This window comes from Theobroma umbraticum, unplaced genomic scaffold (assembly GCF_002168275.2).
Source record: "Theobroma umbraticum cultivar Fairchild unplaced genomic scaffold, ASM216827v3 scaffold_51.0, whole genome shotgun sequence".
In the NCBI taxonomy this organism is placed as follows: Eukaryota; Viridiplantae; Streptophyta; class Magnoliopsida; order Malvales; family Malvaceae; genus Theobroma; species Theobroma umbraticum.
The window spans coordinates 1,521,820-1,534,251 of NW_018397260.1; the positions used below are offsets into that span (position 1 = coordinate 1,521,820).

The 12,432-nt window shown below is 33.3% G+C and overlaps 2 pseudogenes across 1 annotated transcript; both read right to left on the reverse strand.

Annotated features, from left to right (window-relative positions):
* Positions 1-516: 516 nt before the first annotated feature.
* Positions 517-6,467, reverse strand: LOC110416759 (ribonucleoside-diphosphate reductase large subunit-like; annotated as a pseudogene). The gene is made up of 17 exons (XR_016351230.1): positions 5,993-6,467; positions 5,686-5,747; positions 5,498-5,585; positions 4,972-5,233; positions 4,631-4,874; positions 4,351-4,427; positions 4,034-4,204; positions 3,854-3,940; positions 3,528-3,704; positions 3,369-3,455; positions 2,992-3,156; positions 2,799-2,918; positions 2,145-2,347; positions 1,884-2,033; positions 1,642-1,789; positions 1,274-1,357; positions 517-933 (listed from the first exon to the last, which is right to left on the reverse strand). The product of XR_016351230.1 is annotated as a ribonucleoside-diphosphate reductase large subunit-like (transcript).
* An 882-nt stretch (positions 6,468-7,349) lies between these two features.
* LOC149527168 (uncharacterized) lies at positions 7,350-10,478 on the reverse strand (annotated as a pseudogene).
* Positions 10,479-12,432: the final 1,954 nt, after the last annotated feature.

Consider the following 12,432-nt stretch of genomic DNA (forward strand, 5'->3'; position numbering starts at 1 on the left):
TGCCCTTGTTTATTGACCCCTGCACGATAGGCTTGCTATGCCTAAGCCGGATGATAAGTTTGTTATCCTTTCGCGTGAAATTTAAGCCACATAATGTGGTCATTATCTCTACACGGGAGGGGGACTGTTAAGCCATGATAAAATAAATCACACACGAGGTCGTCCACACCTATTGCCAACTGATTTTAGGTCCAAAACTCATCTTAAAAATTTACATGTTTGATAAAAGATTAAACATGACTCCTCCTTAACATCAAAAATCAAACAAAATGAAAAAGAGAAAATTTCTCTAGACAACTATTACAGCTTTTCCTTACAAATGAACCTCGATCAGAAGATTGCATTATCGCCAACTGTTCAAGACAGTATATGTTATATTGGTCTACAAAAATTCCTAAATCAAGGCCAAGAAAGGTGGTTCAAACCTCATCCAAGGACTATAGATAAACTTATATACACAAGAGAGATCAACAACAACATTAATGGTGCATGTGACCATCAGATTAAACAAGCATCAGCAGAAAACAACAGAGACTTTTATACAATATAATGCAAATTTTCTTCTACAAACATTTACCAAAGACTATGAACTTTGCATGCTTGCTAATTCACAACACCCTTGTGAACAGAAGCCACCTAAGAGCTCATGCCAAAACGCTATATGGATAAAACATGCTTGACTATCCTGTAGTTTTAAGATGGTCAGATCTATACTTACACTATCTTTATCTCTTTATTTCCATTTCGAAGGTGATTGATGCTCAAGAGTAAACTGCCACTGCTCTCATCTGTCAATAAGATTTTCACTAAAAATATCTGACAAAAAGGAATTCTAACTTCCACAAGCCATGAACACTCCTCCATTTTGCAATGAACATAAAGTCTGTGCCATATAGGCATTGACATCATTGCTTACCTTGTTATCGTTTTCCTGTATTTTACCACAAATTTACCAAAATGTCATGTCAATAATATATATAGAAGCTACAAAGTAGATGCTATTGACAGTTATATAAAAGAAGAGAATTCTTTATTGTTATAACTTGATTTAAGGTATAAATATTTCTTTAAATCTAGCACGAAATGATAAAAGAAAAGAAAAATAAGAAAAGGAAAAAGATAAATCCAAAATATTATATTTGAAGTGTCATATAACAGGTTCCTTTCAAGTTGCTACATTATTTTCGCATGACTTATCTTTGATGACTTCATATTGGAATGCCAGATCCAATCCCCTATAAGATGAAACATTAGAGGAGAGAGAGAATTATATTGCTAAGAACAGAAGTATCAACAGTAAATTGATGGCATCTGCTGCAGCACGTGTTCACAGATAATACATCCCTGTTTTGAGACCCTAGAGGAAAAAAGATGAGAATGGATGTTATCTACAAGAAAACAGACAAGAGAGGAATTAAAAGATGAATATTGTTTTATAAGTATCAAATTTGAAAAAGTAGAATTTCCGCAATGCATTAAATTATGGAATGAAACAACAGCAGAAACCTCATTAACTAATTTGCAATAAAAATGTCAAATCAACTATTGGGACTCTCCTAAAATAATTGTAAATTTCTGTTTTTTTAGGCCATTCACAATTGTAAATTTTAAATTTCAAAACTTTTCATAAAGAAATGAAACCTTGGACCAAGCATAGAAATGCAAGGAAGTAAGCTTTCCAGGATCAGGTTGCTCCATGTGAATATTCAAACTGTGACTCTGATCTATATAGCATCCCCGATCAACAGCCATGTCAACCGGGGTCTTTTGCTTGATCTCCCACACTGTCCTGGTATTAGATGCCAATACTATCATAGAATGATACAATGATGCATTATACGGCAGTTCAAAAAGTAATAGATAGGAGCCATAAATATCTGTACTTGTAAATGGCTTTCAGCTCATCAGGTATTTCTGGTGTTTTAGAAATTGAGCCATTGTGGTAAAGTATCTTGGTCTTAAGAGAATGACACCAAAGGCCCATTTCTGTCAAATCATGAAGCAGGTGCTTGTTCACTACAACAAATTCACCACTGAAAATAAAGGGGATTAGCTGCAGACAGATGAGTCATGTTTAGAAGAGCCAAATCACTACAAACATGAAAACCTTAAAGCTTTTCAAAAAAAAAAAAAACCATAAAAACCTTAGAACTCTTCGACTGTAGATGTTGGAGGTATAAGGCTCAAAGCACTCATTGTTGCCAAGAATCTGGCTGGTTGAAGCAGTTGGCATAGGTGCTAGAAGAAGAGAATTTCTCACTCCATTCTTAGATATCATTTCTCTAAGACCATCCCAATCCCAGTGATGTGATGGTGTTACACCCCACATGTCTACCTGAAGTATTCCCTAAATGAAAAGAACGAAAGTGAACTTCAACTTTGTAAATCCATTGTCCTTATTCATTCCATATCTCTTTCTATGGGCAATATGGCATGCATCACAGAAGTTTGACAATTGAAGATTGCATGGTACTGCCTATTAAATTTATGTCTATCATAATTATACTCACTGAAATGATCCAGGAACAACAGGAAATAATTAGTCGAGCACATGGTAAAAAATTCCAGTCTACCATCACAGGATGTTAATAATATCACTTCCGATCATAGAAGCCACATTTCTTTTATTCATATTACATGAAAAAAGATCAAATAATTATATTTTAAGAGATTTGATTCTTCTTATTTTATAGACAAAAAATTTCCTGAAATGCAACTCATCCAGAGTTTGCTTGGAACAACTGAAACTGTGGGCATTCCACATGAAATCTGTTGGGCATTGCATGTAAGGTAAATACCTTGCTCACAGGACTCCCACAATAGGTTTTGTAAGGGCCATCTTTTCCAGCCAACTGAGAAGAAGCTTTCAATGCCTGGTAATAGATGGTCTCAAATATATCCTTATTTAGCAGTTGAGCCTGTATTCAACAAAGCAAGATTTAAATTAAGCTAAATCAATTAGTAAAAACAAATCAAATAAATTAGAGCAACCTCTGGAGAATCAAATGGCATGCCAAGCAGGATGAAGGCATCAGCCAGACCCTGAACTCCAATACCAATGGGTCTATGAAGTGCATTTGACCTCCTTGCACTTTCAGTTGGGTAATAATTGACATCAATGACTTTGTTGAGATTTGTAGTAACAGTTGTGGAAACCTATCAGAGAAAAAAAGGCCATTTCAAAAGTCCAAATATTCCTGACATAGAGGAAGAAATACTTTACAAGGAGACAGCAAATAAAAGTTTGATGTTTAAATTGTAACATTTATAGACAAGCCCAGTGAAACAAATATGCATCCACGTGCTTCTTATTTTGTTTTTATATGTGACAATCACTTTTTGTACACAGAGCATCAACAGTAAAATACCTCTGCTAATTTTTCAAAATCAAAATATCTTTTCTTCCAACCTCTACTTCCAACAAGCTTTGATGAGCGTGACTCCAAAGGAAGCCCCTAAACGAAACAAAAAGTCAATCATACACTATCAAGAATTATTTGACAACAAAAAAGATCTAAAAGGCCTACCTTTTCCCTGACAAATCTGGGCAGGGCAATAGATGCCAGATTGCACACTGCAGTTTCTGCTGGCCTTGAGAACTCAATAACCTCAGTGCATAGATTGGAGGACTTTGATAGTGCTATAGATTGGAGGACTTTGATAGTGCATAGATTCTGCTGGTTACTTTTCCTGTTGCAAGAGTCCTGTGCATGCAAAACTATGATATAAGGGACAAAAAAACAAAGATTTCAAACCACGAATTATTGTAATGAGCCTCCATCAAAAAACGAAGATATCTTGGAAAAAATATAAGGTTTAAAATTAATACATAAAAAGAAAAAAAAATGAATACCTTGAAAAGCATATAAGGAGTCCCTGTTTCAATTTGGGAATTCAGAATCTCAAACCATAGTTTCATCGCAGGGATAAGCATTCTTGTCTTGCCCCGAGTTCACAAAAAAAAACGGATATAACCATCAACCAACAATGTGAAGGCTAATATCTTGACCGATAAGGAAAATAGTCTCATTACCTCCTTCTCATATTGGGTATACCATCTTTTAAACTCTTCACCCCAACAATCAGCTAGACCATGAGCTTCAGAAGGGCAGAACAAGGACCATTTTCCATCACCTTGAACCCTTTCCATGAAAAGGTCAGGAACCCAAAGAGCATAAAATAGATCTTGAGCCCGACATTCTTCCTGCAAGAAAGAACAAGAGTTAACGTATTAAAACTAGAAGCTTTCGGTAAAAATAAGCAGAATTCTCATAACTTACCATAAAAGTGAATAAGGAAAAATATATGAGGCAGTATTATAGGTTAGCATATGAGTACATTCAACAGTACCTTTCCATGGTTCTTTCTGAGATCTAGAAACTCAAAGATATCAGCACGCCATGGTTCTAAATACATAGCGAAAACACCTAAATTGAGGAAATAAAAGTTCACATCAAAATACAGCAGCACCCAGCAACTTTTAACCATAAACTAGACATGATTTTGCATGCATATAAAATGGAACTATACTCACATTATTCATCAGATTCATACATGATTGGAATAAGATTAAGAACAAAAATTATAGGATAAACAAATTACATAGGAGAATGAAACTATGTGTAGATACCTTTTCTTTTACCACCCCCTTGGTCTACATAGTGAGCAGTATCATTAAATACTCGGAGCATGGGAATTATTCCATTGGAAGTCCCATTTTCTTCACAAACATAACTTCCTGTTGCATGTATATTATGAATGGAAAGACCAATTCCTCCAGCTGATTTGCTAACAACAGCACATTCCTTCAAAGCATCATATATGCCGTCAATATTGTCATCCTTCATACAGAGTAGGAAACAGATACTCAAATGCTATGTTAAAAGAGAACTACATGGGTAAATTTAAAAAGAACAAAGGCAACAATTGTTGATTAACAAACAGATAAGAAGTAACATAACAAGATCATACTTGAGGCTGCGGAGTTCCTGCATTAAAAAGGTTGGAGTAGCATGAGTGAACCTGCACTGAGACATCCAATGGTATGTTTTGATAGCAGAGTCAATATCAACTTTATGGATACCAACAGCAACCTCATCAACATCTGTTGTGGCCTTTCAACAACTTTGCCATCCATTTTAAGTAGGTAAGGACTTTCGAGGGTTTTGAAGCCAAAATAATCATATTCAAAATCTCTGTCATATATGATCTCACTGTCCAGCCGAGCAGCATTCTGCAATAAATGTAAGACAATCACTAACATTAATCACGCCCATACCGTTCAACCAAGGCATCAAAGAGACATAAAAAGCATTGTGGATCATTGCAGAAGTTAAAATAAAATAAGGAATCAACTAATCTTGGCATATCAATCTAAATGTACTAAAAAAAAATTTATGTAAATGACCTTCCTAAGTTACAGATGTTATAGATAGTTTGGCCAATAAAATATGTCAATTGACAAGAGTGGAAAGAATTGCTGAAAAGAAGGTATTACCTTCATTATTATTTCATAAACATCATCAGCAATAAGAGGAACCACCTTTCCAGACTTCTTGTTTACGTAATTATACATGATTTGAATCCTGCACCAAAACCATCCATTGGCAGCTTTGTTTCAGATATAAAACCGCTAAAACAGATAAAGAGAACCTTATGACATAGAGTTACAACTAACAAACTCACGTCTCTGAAAACGACTTCTTAGTACTTTTATGCAGATCGGAAACAGCTATTCTTGCCTCCAACTGTTCCTCAACGTCAGTCGAACACATACACACAAGCGCATTAAGAACACTTTTTAAGTTTACTGGACAAAAAATTGCTTTATTCAATACATTAAAAATCGTACCACGTTATATTGAATTATCAAATTCAAAGGGAAAAATTATTTCACAGCAAAAGAAAACACAATGAAGAAAGAAAAAGAAGCCCATCAAGTCCATTTGAACGTAGATGCCAAAACCAAAAAAAGAAAAAGAAAAAAACTGACCAAATCATAATCAGGGTGGTTAGCAGTCGAAGCAGCAGCGGTTTCAGCGGCTTACTCAGCAAGCTGCGTTGTAGTTACATCTTGGTGAATCCCAGTATAGACCTTCTGAGCCACAAGCACCGGGTCACAGTGGTCTTTGCTTAGCCTGTAACTTAGCTTCTTCGATGTGGCGGTGAGCTTGTCGAAATGAACTGGTTCTTGACGCCCATCTCTCTTTATCACGTACATAATTGGCTTCTTTGAGGAATATTTTCAAATGGTAAATTGGTAAAAGATTGTCTGTTAGGGTGATGGTACTTCTAGAAAGAAATGAAGAGCGTTGGAGAAGGAAGAAGCAGTCTTGGGAAGTTTGAATTTGAAAATTGAAAGAGTCTTATTATTATTATTGTTGTTGTTTCTAATTTTATTTGATTTGGAGATGTGATGGTTACTTGGAGTTTTAACGTTTTTTTTTAAGATTCCCGTCAAATCAGGCACGACTGAGATGGGTGAGATTTTGAGCCTTTTATCAGTTTCGGCCTTTCTGTTGGGTTGGGTTGGGTTGGGTTAGGTCAATGTGGGCCCAAAGAAGTCATTCACCGATTTATACCACAGCAAGTTCCTTTACTTTAGATACTATAATGTTTCCTACGCATTGTATTGAGAGATCGATAATTTGTGAACATTGTTTAAAATATTATATGAAAGTTTATCATAATTTTGAATAGAAGTTTAATTATCTATTTAATATTATTAAAAAATATAGTTGAACAAATTGTTAATTTATTAACTTTAATTATGTAGGTGATGTCATCCGAATAACACAATCAACTAAATTATTTACATTAAAATATATATTAATGGTCAAGAAGAATGTAATATTCAATATCCATGGTAAATGATATAGTATGCTTTTGAAAACGAATAAAGTATGCCATATTGAAAAACTTGTGAGCATTGTATTGGATAAGACAAAATTATTTAACTGTATTTGAATAACTTAAAAGTCATAGCTTAGAGATATTTTTGATTGTGAAGAAGTTGTTGGTTAATAAAATGTAATACTTTCATCTTCGGCTGATCTTCTTGTTCGAAAGTGTATAAAAGATAATGCTTCATTGAATTGTTGGATCATGCTGTTGTAAGAAAATGGGAAATCATTATTGAGGTTTAGATTAATTGAAACAAATGCATCGAAGTAAAGGTAGAAAATGTAAATTAATAAAATAAAGATGAACTACTAGACAAAAACAAAAGTTAATAGAGAAAAGAGTGTTATAATAAATGAAGAAATAAATGTTTAAAAGTTATGGTATATACTTGAAGGTAAATTATAAAATATTTCTTTGTATATAATAATTATTGTCTCATTTAAAGGTTATCCATCATTATCTATGATCAAAATTTTTAATCCTTGATGTGAAATAACTCTTGAAAGAGCAAAATATAGTTGACCATGTCTGAAAATTGGTTTAGGTAAATATAAACCAATTTTATCAAGTGTTTGACCTTGACTTTAGTGTATAGTAATATTGTAACATCCTCAATTTCCGATGTAAATTAAGTTAATGAATGATATGTTATGTATAACAAGTGTTGGAGGATATATATGTAGGTAAATGGACATTTAGGCAAATTTTGAGGAAATATGTGATAAATCCTATAGTTCGAGGTTTTGATTTAAGTTGATGTTATGTTTGTGGATTTATGTGTATGGGATTAATTAAATGAATGATTTGAAGTACGATGCTAATAAGGAATGATTTTGGAGTGTTCAACTTAGATTTTAGAAGTTTTGGACGCTTAAAACTACCTACTGGGAACATTGTATTGATACATTTCCCCATGTATCGATACATTTTTGGTAAGAAGAGCAATATGGGGTATTTTGGAGAAATTCTATTGATATATTTAAAGATGTATCAATCGATATGGAAGTTGATGAACATGTATCGATACATTGTCCCAATGTATTAATACATTTGAAGCAGAGAATACCCAAGATCATTCTGCCTGACATGTATCAATACATTTACTCAAAATTAGGACAGATGTATCCATACATTTGGCAATGTATCTATACATCACTGAGCAAAGGTAAAAATAAAAAGGAGTTTTGAGCCATTCTGCCTTATTTCTTTCTCAACTTTTTCTCTCCCTTTCTCTCTCTAGAAAACTCAAAACCTTAACCCCTAAATTGATTTTTAGATGCATTTAAGGCTATTTGGAGCTTGGGAAACCATCTTGGAGGTAAGATTTAATGTTTTTATCGATTATTTTTTAATTTAATCGGTTAATAACGTTAAAATCTAATTTTTTTCAAATTTGGTAATTTTCCCTCTTTGTTTGGATTGGAGAATTTAGAGATAAAACTCATGCAATCTAGCTTTTAAGGTATGGGTTTAACTCGTTAATGAAGAATTTGAGCTTAAATGATTGGATTGCTAAGATTTGGTTAATTGTGAAAAAGTTGGCATTTTTTTCAAAAGCTAGGATTTAACTAATAATTGGACGTTTGATGTGTTCTAAGGGGGAAACAAAGTAATTGGACACATTGGTGAGTTAGGGGACGGTTGGAGGCTAAATTTGAGCTCGGTGGTAGGATTACCTCCAATTTGTCACTGTGAGTGAGTTTAAATAAAATGCATGTAATGCATGACACATGATAAATACGCTGCCATGATATTGAATGAAATATGTTTACCTAGATGAATGAACCTAGGCAAGAGGACTATAAATGTGTATATGTATATAGGCGAATCTTATGTGATTGCGTGCTATGACGTGAACCACATGGGTGACCTATGTTGTGTGTGTCTAGACTGGGATGTCTAAAGGCTATGATGAATCCTTTGGAGTAAATTACCCTAGGTGAATGATATGTTCAGACAATTTGATTAAATGATGCCTTGGAGATTTAGAGACACTTAGAAATCTGACTGAGCCTAAAGACGATTAAAGCTCGATAAATGTGAATTGAGATTTGATGAGGAAATGTAAATGGCAAAGGCATGATGGCCTTATTTATACAGTTGTGTTTCCGTTGGAGGAATGAATTCCGGATGTTGATTTGATTTTTGGTGGAGTAAAGTTTCATCCCCTTATGACTATGTGTGTGTTTGTAGGAATGGTGGTAAGTAGGGACAATGGAATTAATCCCATCTGTGATTCCTGCCTACAATGCTTTGATGCCATCCGTTGAGATTACTCTAGATGATGTCGATGTTGGGAGATTACTCTGGTTGATGATTTGATTCTCTGCTAGTTGCTTTGGCTCTGAGCGTGATTTGATTCTCCCCCCGTTGCTTCGACACATGCGTGATTTATTTCTTCGCCAGCGACTTTGCCTTGAGTGTGATTTGATTTTCTACCGGTTGGTCATTGAGGATAACTTGACTATGTCCAAGGAAGGACCACTCGTTGATTTAATTTGCATATGATGTGAGATAGCCATGGAGAGGCTTAGATAAATATGATATGAATACGATGTGATACTCTGGCGACTAGAATGTGCTGTGGAGAATGATTTGAATAAATTTGATTGGCTTCGAGGGTAACCTTAATGATATGTGTAACGATCTTTGAAGACATTGAGGATGATGACATGCCCTTACATTGGAAGTTTTAGGGATAATGATATGCCCTATGTTTGGAGATGTTTGTTAGATTACATGGTTGCATGGGGAGTGCAATATTTATTATGTGATTATATATATATATGTATAATTTTATTAAATAGTACCATTCACTCAGTAGTATAGTACTCACCCCTTTGTATACCATGTGCAAATAAATAGGCCACAGAGTTATGTGGTAAAGGTCATTCCACGATAGAACTTTAGCATCTGATAGGTCTCATTTTGATGTTTTCACTCCGCTGAATTCATCACAAGCTTCCACATAGGGTTGGTTGTGGTTATGTATGTAGGCATGTTATGCCATATGAAATTGTATAAGGGTTGGTATGAGCGAACTTGCCTTGAATGGCCAATGTATGGCTTATAAATATTTGTATGAATTATATGCCAGGGATAATGTAATATATTTGGTTTTATTGTGAATATTTGATTATGGAATCCCTTGGCTTTGAGTTATATGGTTGTGAACTTTGAGGCTTGCTCGGGTTTAGTGGGCTTATTTGTTGGGCTCGTGATCGATCACAAACCCTTGGGTTTGGGTCATGACGAATATCGTAGCATAATCTAATTGGAAGCTGTTTTCTATTAAAAGTAAAAGGCCATTTTTGATGTTTTATTACTAATACTATTTTAGGAATATAGTATTTATTATTTACATGTATACTAGATATAATTTTGCCTTTTATAATGTTTGAGGCCAATTGTGTAATGACCAGTTTAATGCCGCTGCATAATCTAGAAATTTGGTTTATATTTCTCAATAACATAATCACATAACCTATTTTAAGATTGAGAATATGATCAGATGTACCAAGAAATTTAAGTGAGTTTAAGAATTTTGTTGGGTAAAGTGATTCAGGCTCTGACATTCAATCTGTTGAATGTGAAATTTTATCACTACCATTATATGTCTTTCTTTCTTCTGTTACCAAGCTAAGCATATATGCATTTATTAAATCAACTGCTTCATCATAAGAGGTCAACAACTCTTGTTTTCAAATATGTAGAATCGGTATAATACTTCTCGAAATCATCATAAATTGCTATCACAATATTTTTTATTGGATCATTTGTGTATGGAAGTACTAAATCATTAGGTAGTTTAACCAAATATGAATCATCATTTTCATGTATAGTTGTTTTTGAATTTTCATCGTTTATATTTACTAACCATTGTCCAAATGCCTCAATTTCATTCCTTGATTGTTCATCTAAATTATCTTGTTTTAATCTCATACTAGTTTTTAGATGAAAGATTTTACATTAAGTCTTATAGTTGCATTAATGATATTTATCTTTGTGCCACTTTCAACAATAGGTAAAAATTTGTTTGAAGTTTCTAATACTGTTTTTCCTCTAAAAAGTTTAAAATTATTCTCAGAAGAATCATCATGCATGATATCACTTAAACTTTTGTTTAAAGCTTCAAACCAATATCTATGAATCATAAGAGCTCCATCCCAAACAATCAAAGTACATGCTTGAATCAATCTAGCGAGTTAAGTTCTTTTTTTTTTGTTTGACATGTGGAGGAGTAGTTAATAGTAAGAGGTATTTTGAAACTAGAGTGAGCTTGTTCTACCACCTAGTAATAGTAAAGATTCAAAACCAGAAGAAGCTATAGCAAGAATAATTTTACTTATTGATCGAATTGCAGAAATAATGGTGGTCCACAAAAATGTTTTGTTTGTGCCTCCATGGCCATAGAAAAATATCACGTGTCCTTCTTCATTATCAATTGATTGTTTGACACATCGATAAATTTTCATTAGCTCCTAATTTAATTGTGAGATTGATTGGAAATGTAAAAATGTAATCACTAAAGCTCAACAAAGTTATAATTCATTTCTTCATGTATTAATCGATTGTCCTCTAAATGTAAATTTATGTTTGTTGGCATGGGTAATTTAAAATCAGTTAATGAACTAGAATTTTTATTGAAAATATCTTCGAGAGCAATTAAGATATAACTCTTCAAATGACCTTCCGGAATTGAATATTTTAGACGTCCAAATGCATGTTTCAACTTATATTTTATGCTATTTGAAAATAATTTTTGGGTATTTTCTTAAAGTGTTAATGAATTTGTTACTTCACAAAATATTATTATAGTAACAAATAGTTGTCTTAATTGTTCATTTGAAGCCCATTCAGAAGCTTGTAAGAAATCATCATTTCATTCTTAGTCAATTCCTAGTAATCTTAATACTTGACATGCTCTTTCACACGTTTGATATGTGATACCATTAATTGTTCTAATGTGTTCATAACTAGTAGCTCATTTGACAACATTTAATAACATATGCCTATAATATAGTTCTCCAACTTTAGGGTGTACATAACTTATTCTTTCGATACATCTTCTTTGTTGTCTTTTTTTCCATTTCATCTATTGTTTATACCACACAAATTTTGTTGGAAAATCAACATAAATTAAATGTCTGCCATTTTTATTCATTTCGTTATAAACCATCCATTCTGTAAACATAGCTTTTGTAGCATCAGGCCTATGAATTATTGTAGATAATTTGTCATGGTCATTAAAAAATATGTTTTGCTCATTTGGTAAATAGATTGTTGATTTATGAATAGAGATTCTCGATGGTGCATTGGAAATGCAAAAATTCTTCAACATGCTTCATATGTTGATAAATATCTGAAATCTAAATATGTTTTGATTTCTTCAATTTCATTTATACTTGCTTGTTGATCTTGCTTTGTAGTTGAGTTAGTACTTTCCAAGACAATTTGTGTTTTATTTGGTTCTTTATTTATGTACTTGAATAAATATTTTATAGCTCTAGATCAACTACAAACTTTAAT